Source organism: Ixodes scapularis, unplaced genomic scaffold (genome assembly GCF_016920785.2).
Source record: "Ixodes scapularis isolate PalLabHiFi unplaced genomic scaffold, ASM1692078v2 PGA_scaffold3__209_contigs__length_174095766, whole genome shotgun sequence".
Taxonomy (NCBI): Eukaryota; Metazoa; Arthropoda; class Arachnida; order Ixodida; family Ixodidae; genus Ixodes; species Ixodes scapularis.
The window spans coordinates 146267796-146288571 of NW_024609868.1; the positions used below are offsets into that span (position 1 = coordinate 146267796).

General features: G+C 43.8%; 2 pseudogenes; one reads left to right on the top strand and one right to left on the bottom strand.

Moving 5' to 3' along the window:
- LOC120850198 overlaps window positions 1-17903 on the bottom strand; it is a 72614-nt pseudogene extending 54711 nt beyond the window's left edge.
- Window positions 17904-19453: 1550 nt separating this feature from the next.
- Window positions 19454-20776, top strand: part of LOC121837305 — a 37416-nt pseudogene continuing 36093 nt past the window's right edge.

Below are 20776 nucleotides of genomic sequence, written 5' to 3' on the forward strand. Positions count from 1 at the left end.
TGGTCATCTGGAGCCTTACACGTATTTTGTTTTCCAAATGTCCGCTTCTTGTTGCTTCATTTAGCGAAAAGCAAGCCGTATCCTCACAGGAGAATCAAAGTTGAGCCTAGCGTTGACGCATGAACTTTTAAGGAAACGCAATAAATTCGACCTCACTACTGCACCAAAGTTGCTATGATGTCTTCCTCGTGTCATCATATATCTCCCACTCAAATTTTATGCTGATAGCAGATTAAGTTTTCGCAAACGCTGGGATCGGCTAGCTACGACGGAGGCCCTAACAAGCGTCCTCTACTCCTCGCTAAGCCTTTTTGGACGAGTATTACTGACGCCTAAGATCTGTGCCTGAACGGTGTGTCTGAAATTATCTCGGCATACTCAGGCAGGAAGAAAGCAAACGCATAATAAATATTATGGTCATTAGCAACCGTCAACCGCGCTTTGAATAGTTTCGTTCGTTTGGTTCATGCCCGTCCGCCGCACTTCCGGCGAACGGTGCAAGATTCTTAAAGGGGCCCTGCAATGACTTTTTGACTGGTTTTTTATTTGCACTGAACCTGAGCGTACTGAACGTAGTAACTTAATTTAACTTTTCTTTTCTCAGATTTCGCTTTATTTCAAAAGTTATAGGCAAATTAGAATTACAAAAACAAGCAAAAAATAACCTCCTTCATGACATCGTAGGTCCTGGCCTGAGTGGCCTTGAACTAGAGGAGGAGTAGTGAGCTCATCGAGCGCACACGGCTGCCGCACTCCGTGCCGACGGCAGGAGAGGGCGCCACGAAAGCACGCGTTGGATAGGCTGTATGAAGCGGGCGGCCAGGACAGCTCGCATTGCATTTGCAGCGCGACTAAACACTAATTCGGCATAACATTTCATTGGCCACAAACGACAGCAAACACGGAGTAAAGATCAGTTCAGAACGGGAGCCACTTCGCGCTGACGCACCGCCAAATGGCCAAATCAACAGCAGGGCCCGCGCCGAAGGCCTTCGGAACGCTCGGAACCGGTCGGATTCTTGAGCCGGTTTACGACCACAGCGCCGCCGCGTACATCCGGGACCTTTCTACGCTCCTCGTTTGTCGTAGCCTCATCCCACTAGCCTTTTCTAGTATGCGCCGTTTTTTTCCGCCGCTTGGTGGCGGGTATGTCGACGGGTCATTTCTCGTTTCCGTACTTTCCAAACTGCATTTGTTTCTTTTCTGATCTAAAATAGTGAACAAAAACTACTTTCATACATAATTGAAACGGTTCGCGACACTTATATTTTGTATCTCGACTAAAAAAAAGCTCTTAGCGGCTTTGACCAGTGGCAAGCCCAGGACCAAAGACGTCACATTTTGCGCGCTTTCGGTACCGCGGGTCGCCCTCGTCGGTGGAGGAGGTTTCCGCGTCGTCCGGTTAAAACATGACGCACTGATATTTAGTTACTCTCTCCGTGCCCGCTGGCTTGCCCCAACCCCAAGAGACGTGGAAACCGCAAAAAAGGTAGACGCTTAAATATGATTGCAGGGCCCCTTTAATTCACACAAGTGCTCGACTTTTGCTTTCTTAAAACGGTCTGTATGTGCGAATGTGCCTATGTGATTGCAGGATATCTTTATGCGCATACGGGATGTTGAATATTACTGGAATGGAAGCGGGTGGGGACTTCACTTCCTGCAGTGCTGCGGGTCAGTACAGATAAGAGATAAGAAGTGTGTTGAAATTGAGCTTTTCAATGGCGCTTTCGAGTTTTACCTCGCGTACTCGAGCGTATTAAGAAAAACAGTAATTGCAAAAAGTAATATTTCGTCTATGGACGCACGAAACAAACAAACTTCCTGATCAACAACACCAATGTAAAGGCGCGAGCTCGATGTATGCATACGTATTGGTTGCTACAGCTTGTTGATTCGTACACAAGCAAGATCCCCGAGCTTCGCAGCGTCGAAAATCCAAGCACTGGCTAGTCCATATACCTCGATTGGAACGCTAACAGAAAGGCTCAAGTAGAAAAATGCAACAAGCATGCGTTAAGACCAGCTATACGTCTCGGGCTTGTGCTAAAGCTTCGAGGTCTGGCCATTTTGGTTAGTTTAGAGGCCACAAATGACGCTCTCGGGACCAGAAAACATGAGATAACGACCGTTAATAGTCCACGCTCTGTGTATAATCTCTTGTCGACGTGTCAATCGAAACCAAAACCATGCCACCCTCCTCCCTGGCCAACTAGTTCCCAGAGTGCAACGCGCGCCGTGTTGCATGCAGGGCTTTATGGAAGTAGTCTGTTTTCCGTTCTTCTACGGGTAGTCTTCCGTATAACCTCTAGAATTAGGCAGTGCCTATCTCCTGGAAGCCGGGAGAATAAGTTTCCCGCAATCTTACCGACAGTCGCCTGCTATTATCTGTCTGAAATAATGTCACAACTGAAGGTAGAATACTGACTTCCTTATGCACCCTGCGTTTCGCGAAAACACGTTTCGTGGCCACCTTTTCGTGAATATACACGTTGCGGCGACATTCACGTTTCATCGACATTCGTTACGCGAACTGCACGCTGTAGGGGCATTTCGTCGCGCGTGTATTCCTGAGGCGCAACGTTTCCTGGACATTCGTTATACGAATTGGACGCTGTAGGGGGCATTTCAAAGCGCGTGTATTCCTGGGGCGCGTGCTCACTGAACCAGCCCACCCTTTCACGCCGCTTCATGGTAAGTCTGCAACAATTCTTTGCTAAAAAAAAATGCTATTCTGAGTTTTTTTATGAAACGTCGCTTGTTGATGAAACGATCTGTTGATGAAATGTCGTTCGATGAACTGATTGCACCGCCAATGAGGGCCGGGCGACTACCGGTAGAATTTCGGGAAAAAAATTCTGCCAGCTGTCGGGAGACTGGACACTACCCAACAATTACCCCGGTTGTTGTTTGCTTTGCAATCTTCTCAGTTGTATAACAGCGGAGTAGTACCTCTTCACATATTACAAATTGTTTAGTTTGTACTTGTCTACAGTATAGGCTGTGCGTAATAAACTTTTAGGAGATTTTAAAGATATCCCTTGTGTCTGTGTACCTTCCTTTTTCCAAACAACTTGGCGAGTGCACTTGCAAACAGCTGGGCGAGTGCAACGATGGCCAATAATAAGCGCCAATGACGGCCAACATTGGATCGGGTCGCACTTCCAGTATTGTCCAATATTACGCCGGTCTTTGCCAATGTGGGACAACCATTGCCTGGAACCATGGTTTTGTAATGGCCCAACATTGGCACAAACGATGGGCCGATTGGCTGGAACGATGGCTGAACAGTGGCCCAACATTGGTAGCAATGACTGGGCGAACGTTGGATGGGGTAGCGCTTCCAATATTGTCCAGTATTGAGGCCGGTGTTTGCCGATGTTAGGCCAATATCGGACCAACATTGGTGTGCTACCTGGGATACTTATTCTATTGACATGGAACATACTAAACGAAGGCTTAGAAAGTTTTTCGAAATAATTTGCAAGTAACGAACAGCTTAAGAACTGAGAACAATCCATGGTAGCACCACGATTTTGTCCAAATCTACAGCTCGGTTAATCACCCACAGTGATGATCGCGTGCTTTTCCTAGCGAAGATGTTTCCGTTCTTCACCGACGTAAATATGCATTGTTTTTCCTTTGTCCTCTTCATAATCAACCCGAACAATTCACGATTTTGTAAGGTTCTGGTAAACAAAAAAAGAAAGGTTTGAGAGAGTAGTAGCTTGAGAAAGGGCACGCACCTTGGACCCCGCGCCTTTCAAGATAGTTTTCTTCCTTCGTACTTCTAACCAATATAGTAAACATATAACGCGTTTCTACTATACTACGTGAATTTGTTCTAAGTCGGCAAGCAATATAGGAAATGAGAGTGTCAATAAAGAACTGTATCCTTCTCGACTGCCTTATTCCCGCGGCTGATTTCAGATAGAGAGTGTACAGGAATAATTGGCGAAATCAATTACGTAAAACACGCTACTTGATGCGGCAACCACTTGTGAGATGGCAGTAGTATACGAGATAGCAATGGTATTTGGGTTCTCGTACATGGGTCAAAGCGGCCGCTGCCTGAACGACCCAATAATGGAGGACAAGAAAGCGGTTAATTCTTCTTCTGCCAATTCAGAAATCGTAAAACACCCGAGTGAATCCGAACATTGTCACCCATATTGGAAGCAGACGACTGTGCTTGGCAAAGAAAAAGATCAATTTAGAAGGGTGATTAAGGAGACAATTAGAGTCATTAGTGCCGGAATTCGTATAAGCATGCCGTCTTCGACATGGGACGAGGACACTAAAGAGTTTTTATCTGTTTAATTTCAAGTAGGTTGTGAGTTGGGTAATTTCTGAATATTTTTGCCCTGCGAACACTTGACATTTGAAAACTGCCTTTAGACCTGTGTTCGATACTCATGGTTTCTCGGTGGTGTGTGTGTGCTGTCGTTAAGACGTGTATCAATTGGAATACGACAAAAAAAAAAAAAGACGACAAGGAAGAAGACTCAGTTTGTGTGCAGGCTCTCTTAGTGTAGTGAGTGTCTCTGCAATTGAATTTGTATAATTTGGATGGACGACGGCAAAGAAGAAGACTGTACTGGAAGCAGGGATGGGCAAAATACATGCAAATATGTATCGAAATACTAATACAAAATACTTCGTCAAAACTGTATTTAACTACAAATCTAATTACATTTCTGAAAAAGCATTTAAGTTCAAGATACAAATACAACCAAATGTATTTCGTCTCCTCCAAATACTTTTCCAAATACATTCCTCAAAATTTGCGTCAGCGACTTCAGGGCACCTGCAACGGGTTTCTGGGTATCTCATTTTAATTTTGCATCGCACACTCGGGAGTTAGTGTGCGAGGCTCTAATAACGTAATAAACATATGATCACAACAAAAAAATGTAATCAGCTTGGACGTAATAGATGAAAAAAGTACAGAGCTTCAAGCAGCTTTTTTTGTTGATTACATATTGGTATAGACCAACAAAGAACCGAGACGACCAAGACGCGCAGCACTAGCTAGAGAATTTTTTATTGTTGCAACTCGGACCAGTTACGAAAATCTAGACGACCCGCGCATTTAGAATGTTCCAGGCAAAAATATGGACAGAAATCAGGCTGGAAAGCATCACAAGTTGTCACAGGCACTTATTTAGCCAGTCTGCCTGTGAACGTCAATTTCGTCACTATTCTTGCCCTGGACTAGCACCGTAATCACAAAGTCACTAAACGCTTGTGCTTGATTAAGAGACACTGCATTCGGTGCAGAACGTAGTTTTCTTCCTGCTCTGGACAGTGCCTTTAAAAAAAAGCCGGAGGAGAAAAAAGTGAAAGCCGTTTACAACTTCCTGTAATGCCGAATTGGAGCGCAGTTCTTGAGGAGGAGGAGGGAAGGGTACTGATTGGAGGGTAGACCCCTCCTCCTCCTCCTCCTTCTCCTCCTCCTCCCCTCATTCTTTAATATGCTCCGGGGGGGGGGGTCACCTGACCTCAGGGGGAGGGGGTCACGTGACCTGGGGGGGTGTCGCGTGACTTCGGGGGGGGGGAAAGGGGGGTCACGTGACGTCGAGGAGGGGGGCCACGTGACTTAGGGGGGTCACATGACCTTGGGGGTCACGTGATTTCGGAGGGTCACATGATCTTGGGGGCCACGTGATCATGAAGTGACCTTGGAAGGGGTCACGTGATTCCTCCCAAGGTCTCCCCAAGATCACGCGACCTCGGGGGTCACGTGACCTTGGGATCACGTGACATAGGGTGACCTTGGGAGGGGTCACTTGTCCTTGGGATGACCTTGGGGGTCACGTGACCTAGGAGTGACCTTGGTTACGCCGACGGCGACGCCTCTCAAGCCGGAAACGGGCGCCTAAGAGCTGCGCTCTAATGCGTGATACCGAAACCCAAAGCAAAATTACAGGAAAATTCATCGGTGGATTTTCAGGAAATACGTTATATCCTCGTCCCACTTGATCGACAAACACGATTTCTTCTCCGGTGCCTTCCGCGGCTCGCTTGGCTCGCTCAGCCGCTCGAGCTCCAGATAAGGCCTTGGCGGCCCCTGATGGTTCCCGCAATTCCCATCCCTCCATGGCTCGTAGTGCTCGTGGCTTGCTCGCTGCGCTCGTGTTGCTTAAGGAAATATGCTGTGTTTGTTTTTTTCTGGCAAAGATCTGGTGCGCGAGCTGGTCCTTCAAGACGCCGATGTCTACGCCCCTACATCTGGATGTTTACACCGGCGTTCGAGGACTGACCAAAGTAGGACCGCTAACCACAAGCAGAACACGACGTTCCGGTAAGCCACTCCGGCAGGCAAGGGTCTTGTCATCATGTTCTGTGATAATCGAGATGCCATACTGTCTCGCATGAGAAGTGATGAAAAGACGAAAGGTGAAACAAACTAAACGTTTACTGGGGCGAACTTCTGCCCCAAACAAAACGGAAACAAATGATAGCACTAGAGCGTCGCGGGCGTGGATGGCAGCCTAGCAGGAAGATCGAACACTGGGGCGCGACTCACCGCGGCTTGCTACGGGGAGCACCTTTTGTAGCCGCGTGCGCCTTTGGAACATTCGGCCTAGAACGTTCGGCGCGTAGGACATTCGTAACTCGATCAGACAAAAAAGTTGTCGTATTTGAATCGAACGCCAAGAAGAAACAATCAATAATAGAACATTCCACTGCCTGAAATCGAACCCAGATCTTCCGCGGGACAGGCAACCATGGTAACCATTCGGACACGTACGCGCTCGCTCAGCGACACGCGTGGCAATATGTCCCCCAAAAAACGCCTGTCCTCTATCATTCGAATAAAAGCATCCTCAAAATTGGCGAAAAATTCCTTGGCGCTCCCCTCGAATGCCTCGAACGAACCAAACAAGCAACGATTCGCTAATTCAAGATCAGAAAATTTTTAATATCGATTGTCACGACGGTTAGCGGAAGGTTGCAAACGGAAAATGAAGGCTAGCTGAAGCTTTAATTGAAAAAGAAAGTAATCCCCTTCACTTTCACCGTGTTTGTCGGCGTGTTTTTCGCCCAGAGAGCGGAAGACGTTAACCGGGTCGCCCTACTCCGTTTGCCTGTATATATTTATGTGCTTTGTAGACAACTCTAGTTCTACTAGGAATACGTTCCCCTGTCCCTTTGTTCTACGCCGTGTCGGCAAGTGGGAGGTGAACTCCGACGAGCAGGCTGTCTGTCGGCGTCATTTGTCGCTCGCTGCCGTGTGTCGCTGTCGTGTATCGCTGTCCTTTGTTGCTGTTTGTCGCTGTAGTGGAATTCTGAAAACGCCATACAAATTACCCTTCGGGAAACGCTAACGCTGAAAACTTAACTTAAAAACTTTGGCTTTTATTTTGGTTCCTATATTTTTTGCTGCCTCTTTTTGCCTCGTTACAGGGCCAGTATAAGCGTTACTAAAGGGAGACGTATGTGGCGTTTTTGTAGAGTCATCCTAACGGGGTCCCTCAAAATCCACCAATGTATCTTCCAGTAATTTCTTCACCCCTTTTCTCTACTCTGCCTGTGAGAGGGCATCAAGAACCTTGAATGCGGCCATCCCTATCACTTTTAGAAGGAACCTCGTTCAAATCACTCGTGGAGGGAACCGTGTTCATCGTTTAGCTACACACACAAACACACCAACATCACAGCCCACGCTCCGCTAGTACAGAAACCCAGAGCGAAGAACTACCGGCAACGGCAGTGTGCCAACTGAGCACGCTGCATTCCGACGCGCCGCAGCGCAACACCTCCTCAACAACAAGCCAGCAGTGATGAATGAGATGGACTCATCAAGAAAAGGCCAACGCTGGGCAGAGATGGGATACGACGATAGCGTCCACGTTCGACTCAAACTTGACTTAAAGGTGAGAACTGACGCATCGCTCGTTTCCAATCTATGTCCAGCGTTGGCCTTCTCCTATGACGCCATCTCATTCAGCATTACGGCTTTGTTTTCTAGGAAGTGTTGCGCGACGCGTCCTCCTCTCTGACTCCGCGGCAGCAGTGCGCGTGACATTGAAGGAAACTAAAGGACTTGTTTTGATGAAAACCCCGCAGTGTCTGTTCGTTTGTCAGTGCGTGCGAGAGGGGGGGAGGTTGACCCGTGCGGACGTCAGCGCTTCGGACCAATGGGAGAGTCACACGCGTCACCCTCTCCCCTTCATTCTCTCTCTCCGCCAGCGCTGATAAACCAAAGACATCGCTGGGGTTTTGTTAAAACGAGCATTCAAATATTATCGCATTAAAAGAGCGGAGCAAATTCCACCAGAAAGCGCCTTCAGCCACCGCAGGGCACAAGCAAAGCGAGTAACCGCAAGCCGATAAGTGTGACGTGACCGTAGAAAACGCGAGCCCTACTCTGCTGTTTCTTCAAGTGCTCAGCTTTTTTCGCTAGTTCGGTGTTATTTATAGTATGTTGGCCAGTTAAATGTCAAACTCTATCTTCATATAGACCTTTTCCACAAGGGCGCCGCCATCTTGAATTGACGTCACTTCCAGTATGGGCGAAAACGTAACTTTGCCGTTGCCACGCCAATAGAAGACATTTAGGATATAAGCCTAACCGTCACACATTCTCGTTTTGGCTCGCCTCTATTTTTTTACTAGTTACAGGTTGAAACGTTTTACTTTTTTTTCGTCGCCCATACTGGAAGTGACGACAATTCAAGATGGCGGCGCCCTTGTGGAAAAGGTCTATACGCCAACTCAAATCTTACGTCACGCCGCCGTGGTGGCGCGTCGGGCGCACTTCCGGTCTTGGGCTGAGGGCTGAAGTCGCCATACAGGACGGGTATTCCTGTGTTGCTTTGGAAGAAACCTGACTAAAAACTGCCGTCTCGTCAAAACTCCACGAATGGGGCTGTACCAAAAGAGCCGGTATATATTTCAAGATCAGTTTTCATCTGATTTTCGTCTGATCGGTTCGTCCGAGAACGTAGATAGGTGCCGTGAATAGGGAAACCAGACACCATCGTACCACAGTTGCTTGAGCTGGTTAACGTAGCAGCTTGGGCGAGTTGGTTGCACATGATTACACACACCACAGCGCACTATAGCAAACAACACTCACACCTTACACACAAAAAATAAAGCAAAATTCAAACAAACCGCGCTGACTGACAACTCTTTTTATATAACTTTGTCTTCTTCAACCTCTAGCACCACCGAATTTCCCAAATCACGCGCACCGATCTCCTAGATGCCTAAAAATGTTTTCTCTTTTTCTGTCAGGTGTAAAGATGGTGTACTTATACAGTTGTTATAGTTCCTGGCGATATGTTCTGCTTCGATAATTTCTCGAGTTAATTGGTTTCTGTTCCTACCTAAAATTGTACAGGATGGCAAGTGAACGTCGCACCCACAATCCCGGCAGTGTATGCCTAGATGCCCTGAGTTGGATCTGGAGCTGTTGTTGTTGTGTTCCCGGAGCCTATCATTAAGGCATCGTCCGGTCTGACCAATGTACACTTTCCCGCACGAAAGGGGAAATGAGTACACCACTTCATCGGCACACTCAACGAACCTGTTCTGATGGTTTTTGGTGCAGCATACTGTTCGGTGGAAATCAGGTGAGTTGACTTGTTTACACAAGTTGCCAAGCTTATTGGGAGCAGTAAAGACGACATTGATGTTGAACTTGTTGGCGATTTTCTTGATGCCATGGGAGAACCTGTGGAAGTATGGAAGCACGACAGGTCTCGTAGATCTTTCTCTGGCTCTTGGTGTGATATATGATCTCGTATTTTTTTGTTTTCAAGATGCTCTCAGCAATTGATGTTAATAATGACGTGGGATATCCGGCGGATGTTAATCTGGAAATTTGGGCATTGAAGCTTATTGAAATAGAATGCTCACAAGATTTTTGAAGAGAGTTACTTAGACATAATTTGACGATTCCTCTTTTTACTAGCTTAGAATGTGCCGAATTGTACGGAAGAATTGTTTTTTTACTCCTTGGCTCATATTTCCAGCATATATGAGTGTGTTGTAGATTGAGCCTGAGATCGAGGAATCGGATTGATCTTTCTTCCGGAAGCTCATAAGTAATTTCCAGTGGTTTTAGGCAGTTTTAAAAAGTAGATAGAACACCGGCAATAGGGGTTGGAACATTACTGTTATCGGCGTCAAGAATGATCAAATAATCATCGACGTACCGAAATACATTAGCAACTCTGGTGGAGTCAAGCCAAGTGTTCAAAAGTCTGTCTTGGTGGGCGAGATAGAGATCACTTAGCACTGGGGCAATGCACGACCCAATGCAAACACCTTTCTTCTGTAGATACGTTTTTTCTTTCCAGGTAACAAAGGTCGAGTGTAGATAAACCGAGAGTAGATGTAGAAAATTGTCTTCGGAAATACCCGCAGAATTTTGGAACGCTGTGCCACCAAAAGAATTAATACTCTCTTCTACACATCGCAAAAGACCGTCCTGGGGCAGTTCGTAGTATAGGTCTTTTATGTCGATGGAAAAAGCTTCTAGGTGATCATAACTCTGCTCTGACAGGAATTGGATGACCTCGTTGGAACTCTTAATTAAGAAAGGGTCGTCAATTGTAAGAAGGTTTAGCTTTTCTTTGAGAAAAAGGGCGAGTGATTTTTGACAAGTTCCCTTTTCGGATACATTGACCCTGAAGGGATAGCCTTGTTTATGGGTTTTGGCACTGAAAAATACACTGAGGCTTAGCAACTTGTTGCGATCGATGTGGGTGCAAAGATTTTTCAGTTCATACGACTGGCACAATTGTCTAGCATATTTTTTGGCCTTACTCAGGGAGACATCTTCTTGACATTGAAAAACTGACTCAATCGCTGAGATGGCTTTTGTCCCAAACATGTCTTGGTGCATGGCAGCGAAGCCTCCTTCTTTGTTGGCAGGCAAAAGAAAAAAGGAATTCTCTTGTAGATATTGAACCACCCTCCTGGTAGAAATAGAAGAGGCCTGCGGTACTTTTCGGAGTAGCAGGTCAACTCCTTCAGATGTAACCCGGTCGACTTCCAACTCAGGAACACGGCGCGAGACCTGGCGGACAAACGATAGCATTTCATGCGGTGACCTTTTTGGTTCCACAGCAAATTTCGGACCAAGACTAAGAACACTTTGCACAGCGTGGGGGAGATGAATGTCACCTATGACATGCACAGGATTGCTAGGACATTTCACCTTTTTGGGTGTGAGATTGCGGAGATGTCTCAAAGTAAGTCCGATTGCTCGATCTCAGGCTGAATTTACAACACACTCATATTGCTAGAAATATGAGCCAAGGAGTAAAAAACCAATTCTTCCGTACAATTCGGCACATTCTAAGCTAGTAAAAAGAGGAATCGTCAAATTATGTCTAAGTAACTATCTTCAAAAATCTTGTGAGCATTCTATTTCAATAAGCTTCGATGCCCAAATTTCCAGATTAACATCCGCTGGATATCCCACGTCATTATTAACATCGATTGCTGAGAGCATCTTGAAAACAAAAAATACGAGATCATATATCACACCAAGAGCCAGAGAAAGATCTACGAGACCTGTCGTGCTTCCATACTTCCACAGGTTCTGCCATGGCATCAAGAAAATCGCCAACAAGTTCAACATCAATGTCGTCTTTACTGCTCCCAATAAGCTTGGCAACTTGTGTAAACAAGTCAACTCACCTGATTTCCACCGAACAGCATGCTGCACCAAAAACCATCAGAACAGGTTCGTTGAGTGTGCCGATGAAGTGGTGTACTCATTTCCCCTTTCGTGCGGGAAAGTGTACATTTATCTGACCGGACGATGCCTTAATGATAGGCTCCGGCAACACAACAACAACAGCTCCAGAACCAACTCAGGGCATCTAGGCATACACTGCCGGGATTGTGGGTGCGACGTTCACTTGCCATCTTGTACAATTTTAGGTAGGTACAGAAACCAATTAACTCGAGAAATTATTGAAGCAGAACATATCGCCAGGAACTATAACAACTGTATAAGTACACCATCTTTACACCTGACAGAAAAAGAGAAAACATTTTTAGGCATCTAGGAGATCGGTGCGCGTGATTTGGGAAATTCGGTGGTGCTAGAGGTTGAAGAAGACAAAGTTATATAAAAAGAGTTGTCAGACAGCGCGGTTTGTTTGAATTTTGCTTTATTTTTCGTGTGTAAGGTGTGAGTGTTGTTTGCTATAGTGCGCTGTGGTGTGTGTAATCATGCTTGAGCTGGAAGCACTTTGTGTTAGATTCATTGATGCTTGTGATCGTCAGATTCATTATATTTGCATAAACGCGAGAAAATCGTGAAGTTGTCCGGTCCACCCGCGCGCCATCTCCATGCAAGTTCGCGCCCAAACCGACGGCTGATCGTTCAGACTATTTTCGGCTCGTTTAAGCTTGTTCAAACTATCGTCTGCTCGTTCAAGCGAGAGCAGCCAGTAGACCAAATGTTGCAATAAGAACTAAGCGCAGCCCTCAAACAGTTTGATAGTTCTTTGGTTAAGTAGGCTCGGGTGTACACAGTGGACACAAGATGCTGATTATAGGTACCAATGGTCAGCACCGACTTGCTATCCCTGATTCACTGGGTTCGATCCTGCTTGCGATTTTTAATATCGACGCCGAGCATCGCAGCTACCGTCCGCGCTCTTGCAGTCCCAGCGACATCGCGACTGAAGATGGCGAGCAGAATCTCATCATGTAAATCTGTCATTAGCACCAATTCTGTGGCGTTCACATAGAATGGATCGCCGCACGTCACATTATTTACAAGAAGTTTTGCGGTGTAATGACTCTTGATAATGTCAATCAGGCCGCTCAAGTAGTAATATATTGATAGGAAAGCGTAGAATCAACAATACCAAAGCGAAAAAGAGCAGAGGGACTCACATTGATGGAGACATTCGATTCCCATGGTTTATTGATGCGGGACGTGGCGCTCCTCGCCCACACTCCATCAAGCGCACTCCGCGCAGGTGGCGTGCCTCTACGGACGCTCGATTTCGTTTGTAAACATGAGTTGATGTAAACACTATTACAAAAGACGTCGTTGAAGAAGGAGCCGGCCAGCGCTGCTTGTTGGTTGCCCGAATGCCCGACCTGCTCTTTCTCGCACCTACATACGATCCTTGCGTGCGGCGCTAAAAGCGCACGACGCTTTTTCGTGATGTAGAGCCTGCTGTAGCGGGGACGCTACAGGTGCACCCCTTTTGACAAGTCACTGTAGTCACTTCAATAGATGAGGGGTTTTGTTGGTGTAAACGGTTGTCTGGAAGTTTTGCTGTTGACTTTAAATCTGGACACAGAAGGAGCACAGGAACTCGCGTCCATATTGATTAAAGAGGTTGCTGGTCAAAATGTCCAAGAGACAAAATGTTCATCCAGCTAAAATGGCAAACTTTTCTATAAAACTCCTGTTAAAATGTCCATCGGGACAAAAAGCACACTTGAGTCAAAACGTTAATCGAATCAAAACGTCCACCGACGTAATATGTACAATCGGGTCGAACTGTCTATTGCGTTCAAACGACCATGGAGTCATAACGTCAAATGAGTCGTAATGTCCAGTGGGTCAAAAAGGCCATCGTGTCAGAAGTGACAACCGGCATTCCAATGCACCTGGTCAGCTGCGAATAGATGGGTTGCACTAACTTTGCATCACCAGCCATTTTGGTGGCTCAGCAGCCATTACAGTGGCTGCGCGCGAACCCTCTGCAGCACACAATTTGCATTATCTAACCCTATTCTAACCCTCATTCCTCCGGGTTAACAAGTAAGAATGACCACAACTACGGTCCAGTGACGTCACGTAAAAGCCATGCATTCGTTAATATTATTTTATTTTATTTTATTTTTTGTTTCGTCGGGTTCGCAGGGATAATCTTCGTTTCGAGAACTTTGCTACGTGGTAGAGCACAATGGGTACGATCGCATGGTGCCCCAGCTTAACACAACGCCTTTCCTAGTCAGGAGGGCTGATGAGTCCGGCTTTGCGTAGTGAGTATGCGCACGGTGTTTCTCTTCCAAGAGTGAAGTATGGCTGCTTCCATCCGAGTAATCATTCAGATCAGATCCAAGTCAGCTAGGCTACACTTTGAAGCTTTTTAGCACAAGCCTACCACTGTTTCAAGAACCAAGTTGCAACTGCTCCTAGGATCGGGTGAGTGGAAACTTGGTTTGCTATTTGAGATACTAAAACATTACAGAAATATTTACCCTCCCCAATTTCTACCCTGGAAGTCTGCATTTTCGTATGTGCTATTAAAACAAGTGTTAAGCAGAGCCTGATAAGCATGGTGGACTAGTGAAGTAATTGTTTTAAGAAAACGACTAGACAATAAACCCGGTTTCGGGGTCCCAACCTTTGTGCCGTCGCTAAAGCGATCGAATCGACCTGTGGTTCAGAACCCAAGCAAGCGATGGCAAAGCGCTTTTCTCAAATTTTCTTGCAAGTCAATTAACCCAAAGGATTCCAGAACTGTCTACTATAGGTCTATCGCCTGGCCGCCTCAGCCAGCAGGCCGGCTCAGCCGACAAATCTCCAGTGGCTCATTTTACACGACAGAACGACATTATGGCTACCGATTCATATCAGCTGCCGACACTCACAGTTGCAACCCGACTGCAGACTCCAAAGAATTCACTGTGCTTTAAAAACATTTTATGTTGTAAGTGTGCACTTACGTTTGCAGCAGTGGGAGAAGACCAAAGCAAGCGTTTAATGAAGCAATGTTCGCCATTCCTGAAAGAAATGACGATTACGATGGCATCATTCAAGAGGATATTCAAGCACCACTCAAGAGCGGCTATGGAATGTTTTCCAAGCGATGGCGGTTTTCGCGAAATACAATGCGCAGAGTTAACAGGAAGCATCCTTGATGCCATAAGACCTGGACTCGGTGTTACATAGAATTCACAACTAGGTTTACCGGGTTGGGCTCTAAGTAGCCCAATTCGGCAACTTATTTTTCTAGTTGGCTGTAAAATTTGGTGGTGGGACATTTGGCTATTATTAAGCTATAGTATACCTTTGCACTGGTTTTCCAAAATGAGCCATATTTGACTAATGTAGGAAAATAACGATCAATTAAAGGGAGAAGAAAATGTGATTTTTCATATAACAATAACTGGGAATTGTGTAAGTGTGCCCCCAATTACGTTGGTCGCTGAGCTTTATCTGAGGTTTTTTTCCTTGCTTCACTGTTCACTTTTATTTTCTAGTTGTTGTTCTGGGGGGTAAGGGGGGGGGGGGGAGGAGGAGAACATGGGGTGCGCGGGTGCAAGCGCAGAATTGCTCAGTATAGAAATTTTATATCAACTTTTTTCGTGTGCCTTTTTTGCGTCCTGTAAAACCGCTCCCCCGAAGAAGACAACCACACAAAAAAGAGACGCCACTCGCCGACAACGCGAGACGCTGCAGGGAAGAAAACTATCAGCGCCAACGGTTAACAGCACGCACCTCCCCAAGTCGACACCATCACAACTACGAGCGCAGTCTGAGATGGCAAGGGAGCTAAACTATAGCTGAAGATGTTGTGAATAAATTGTGAAGCGTTAATCCTTCAATTGGTGAGCTGGAAACGATTGAATCTTGAGAGCTGTGACGTAATGCTGTTCTTGCGGAACAAAAAGTTGATTGTAAGCAAAAATATTTCCGTGTCGGATGCCCAAAACTGTGGAACCTAGAAAAGTCACAGATGGAGCAGCGTCTGGAAATGCGGGGATAGCTCCGGTGAAGGCGCGAACGTTACCGATGAAATGTTTCATGCTCTGAGCGGTTGGCCAAGGTTGAAGTCAAGGGGATGGCGGAAATTCAGCTAAGGAATGTCCGGCAAATCGCCCTTTCACTCCCTTTGAGTAGGGCGGAGTTGTTAATCTTTCATGTTTTGAGGGGTTTGCGGTTGTAGATGGTAACGTCAGAAAGGATTTTTGTTGAAAGTTTTGTTCTAAAGCTTCATTTTTGTATGTGTCAAAATACAGATAACAATTGAATTGTACACACTTGCATGTTTTTCGCTATTGAGTCCGTGAAGTCATTTGAGTCGAAATGTTAAATTTTACACTTTTTTATGTTGTGCATTTTGTCTTGTTGGATATTTTCACCTCAAATTCAAGGGACCGACGTACTTGTTTCGCTGTGGTCCGTTCTTATCTGGGCAGCACGACGTCGGCACATCCGCCAAGGACTCGTGGCTGAGATAGTGGCGAGCCGCGCAAAACGACTACGTCTTACTTCTAATCATTATTCCTTACGTACTTTTAGATGCTCGTTGTTTGTCTTACCTAGTTTTAAAGTGCCGAAAACCCCAAAAACGGATCGATGAATATCTCGAAGCCGGGTAAAATTACACAATGTTGAATTAAGGTTTACCCTCTTATAATAATCGACTTTTAAATTAAAGTGGCCAATAAAAACAATATTAAAAGGTTATTCGTTCAGTCTGTTAGCGAACTAATTGTTGTGGTTGTTTCCTCAACTAATATATGGCGAATCTAAAAAATATAGTGTACAGACCTCGGAATACAATTTCTTTTAAATATCACTGCCTCAGTGACAACCTGTGTTTAGAAAATAGAAATGCATTTTCTGTCCAATACTATATTTCATTTTTATCTTTGTTTCAAATAATGTTGTTTAGTATTGTCTTGTTTTTCAAGTTATAAACATTTAAAATACTTCAGTAGTGGTCGCAATTGACAGTTTTCCGTCAGTAAACATGTGTAGAGATTTTCTTCTTTCTTCACTGGTAATGGCTCATTAAATTTGAAGGCCATACAAAACGCTTTAATTAATAAAATCAAAAAGGCTAAATAATGTATAATTATCCTGGATCGTTACGGTACACAAATTCCAATATTTTGGTTCACCCAATGCACAGCGATATATCCCTGATTACGCTTTCTTTAAACTTTATCAACATTCTCGATAGACCAAATAGCCAAGAAAGTATTAATGCAAAGTCACCATTTGCGCAGAGTCAACAATTAGTCCTAAAAATTACGTTAAAAAAAAGAAAATATAGCTTTCCTTTCCAAAACGGTAGTAAGGTATTTAGCGCTATTCCAAATGTCAACTTTGCTAAAACGATGGAGTTATTTTATTTTCAAAGTTTATGAGCATATAGTTCACAAACGTTCAGGTTTTGACGTTTCCCTGACACCTATTTGCCACAAATTGTGATCAACGTAGTTTTTCGCAAAAAGAAGAAAACCGAAGGATTATATTTTTTGCCCATATTGTAAACGGTTGATTATTGCTAATATTATAATATAGACCATTTTATTTGCGCAGATGTTATGCCTTAATGGTCAATTCAAGAATGCTTGTCGGGCCCAAGTTTGGGATGATCCTTTTCTTTATGTAAAGCAATTGTTATTTTTGACGCATTACACATCACGTTTCAAGACAATCATAATCTCAAATATCGTAAACTATGGCAGAAAAAAATTGCGTTTCAAGCTTACCTTGAGAGTCCTTTATATATGCCTGGTTTGGTAGTGTATATTTGAAAGCAAAGACTAGGCTGCTTGCAGATAATGGAGCGAAGGGAACTATATGCGTTAAAAGCAAAGCTCGACAGTAAAACAATCATATGCCCTCCATATGACCCTTTGTTCCTTTCTCAAAAAAATAAACTCTATGATTGGTTGGATAGTGATCGAAGTGTATACAATTGACGTGATAATGCCCCCTTTATTCAGTTCTGGATTGCGGAAGTTTCAATGTTTGCAGGTCGCGCATCTACGATGGCTGACCTTACTCAGTAATGGTATGGGGAATGACTGCGCTCGTGAGCAGGATACCAAACTATATCGCAGGGTAAAAATTGGCTTACCACAGCTATCCTTCCATTGAGGTCGACCGTCCTCTCGTCTGAGTGAGGGATTTTGAAGGCCACGTGCCCTTTGTGTAAAGCCATAATCAAAAGAAGTCCACTCATGCGAGAAAGCACGCCATAGCCCTTTTCGTTTTAATAGTATTTTGCCTTTCGTCTGTCGTTTCTGAAGGGCACGACTGCGAACCTGGGCTCTACAAATTTACACTTTGATCAACTAATATGGGGAGGTGTGTAGTGAATATATTATAGCGTTTTGCGAATTAACAAAAGAACATCTCTTTTTCTGAGATATAACTTGAAAAAGAGGAGTATTACGATGTCTAGCTCACGTTTTGAAGAGTGGTTAATTCCACGCATATTTTAAATTTAAGGTTTTTCAGGTTTGCTCATTGTGGTATGACCTCAGAAAGCAGACTGTGTTATGTTCTAAAACACTTAAGTGGTCTTTTTACGTGTGGTTATTGGCAACTAGGGGACTTGCCATTGTTATTGTAGCTATTTCTTCCTATTATTATCAAATCAACATATCATTTGCCAATTTTTTTTTTTGCGCGCGGGAGATGTTTTTTTTTGTATCTTATATAAATAGAATGGAATGCTTAGGCATTTACCATTTTAGCAGTCTGTAAAGCACAGCGACTAGGAAGGTTTTTAGCCCGAAACTTCTATACAAGACGTATTCAAAACTCGCAACAAAAGGTGATGGAATTCCAACTTAATACTCGTGCATTAACCATACACTTTAATATGCTTCGTTTATATTCGGTTATCAGAATATAGACTCAAGATTTGTTCAATTTTGAGGTCGGCTGGTGTCGTCCCGAAGGCTTCTGACTTTATTTAACAAAGTTTAGCATGTAATGTTGGTAGGATTTTTAATACCGCGTTCTCAAAATGTAGACAATGATTTATCTTGTCTAAACACGTAAGTCACTGTCTGTGCAAGCGTTTTTCTTTTTCTGATTTAAAAATGTATGATATTTATGTAGGCAATTTTTGCTCCCAAGCTACAAACTAAAAAGCATAAAAAGAAATTTCCGCTGTTTTTCCCGCTTTCATAATATTCAATTGCTTTTCTAATATAAGTACCATTGCACACCATAGCCAAGTTACTGAAAATGTAAAAACGACAAGAAGTTTTAATTTAAAGAATATATATAATATTGGTGCTTCCTGAATATCTTCACTCAATTTTGTAAAGTGTGATTTTCGCCTATTCACCATAGCCTCAACCACGATATTCTAGCTGTTTTTTTACGAATCCTAAGCTGCCGGCAGTTGTTGATGCGTGATTTCTGCTTATTAAATTTACTCTATAAAAGAAACGCTCTCCTCCTGGTGAACCAGAACGTTGCAATAACTATGATACTCACGCGATACTATCAATGTCAGTATTTGCTGAGAATACTGTCTGAATCAAAACTTTGACGCATACGGGCACCGATGGAACTCTTGTTTTATGTTATGTTCTAATGAATGTTTAGCACCCCAAAGTCATGTGTAATGTATGAGTAAACTTTAAAATAATAACATCGAACTTTTATTTTTCACTGCCTTCCTCTCCGTGCTCGTCTTTGTCTTGGCTTTAAGCGCAGCGATTGATCTCATCGAGAAATATCGCTATGGCTAAGATGGGTCTCAATATAGGTAAATGGAGAAGGAATTGTTTTTTTATGTTCGAATACATGTTAGGAACATTTTTCCAACCGTAAAACAAATCGTGCATGCTGTATTTTGTGTGTGATACTACAGCGGTATTTGAGAGTGACAATTAAGTCCCCTTTGTTTGATAGAATTATCTTAGGATGCCTTTCAATAAAGAGGTGGCGAACTTTAAAGTAATAAATAAATTCCCCAGAGCACAATATAGTTAGCGATATTCTTGCTCCAGGGTTAGAGTAAACAGTGTGTTTGTGTCCCTTTCTTGTCTTTGTCTTTTGAGCTCAATTTGTTTTCGTAGGAAATACCCCTAAACTTTCCAAAACAAATCTGAAAGTAGCAATTACTTTACATGCCACAAATTTCAACGCTGGTCTAGGAATAATCTCCTTCCTGTCCAGAAGCGAACACCCTTTGAACACACAATCATTCACTTGTACAATCATAATATTGTATTTTCTTGGGAAATAATAATGCCTTTGAGGACTTCTTGCATATTTTGTTTCATTGACACGTGCAGGTTGAAACACAGTAACATAGGCTCCACAGATGATAGTTCACACTTCTTTCGACTTTTCGGTACTTAAATACCCTATTTTATACATCATAATGCACTCCACATTGATCTCCCCCACTTCAAGTATACTCTAAGGAAATTAGCAAATTTTCTCAAGGCTCTCAAAGGAGTCGCGATGTGACTTTAGCATGCGTGAGAGATTGCGCTGTCTGATGCTACTTCGCTAGTAAAGAGCTTAATAGAATGGGCCGTAGTAACGCATATGCTTATTTCCCATGTGCCCGCAGTGAGCACAGCGAGAATTAGCGTGCTATTGTTGTGTGTTTCATGTCTCTGTATATTTTTGCGAACAGTCTTTTTTGAAAAGTCGTGAGTAGCTAGGCGCACCAGTACAAATTAGTAAATGAATATCCGCGTGCTATTCAGAGATTAGAGAGAAAGCCTATGTTTCATCATAAAATTCGAAGACTGCAGCAAATAATTTTTTTAAATTAATCTTATGTCAAAATCCTCTATAAGAAAAAAAAAAGAAGCTCAAATAAAAGAGTAGTTTACTTTCAGCTGAAATTGCCTATCCAACAGCGTAAAATGAAACAAGCAAGCTATTATGCCTAATTGATTTAATGACTTTTAGGGTGACATACCTGTATGAGACTGGAGACTTATAATCTTGCGTTTAATAAGAAAAGCTAGCATGCCTATTTTGTTTTTTGTTGTGTGATAATTTTTTTCATTTTCTTTTATAGTATGAATCTTTTGCCTGCCTTACTTCATTTTT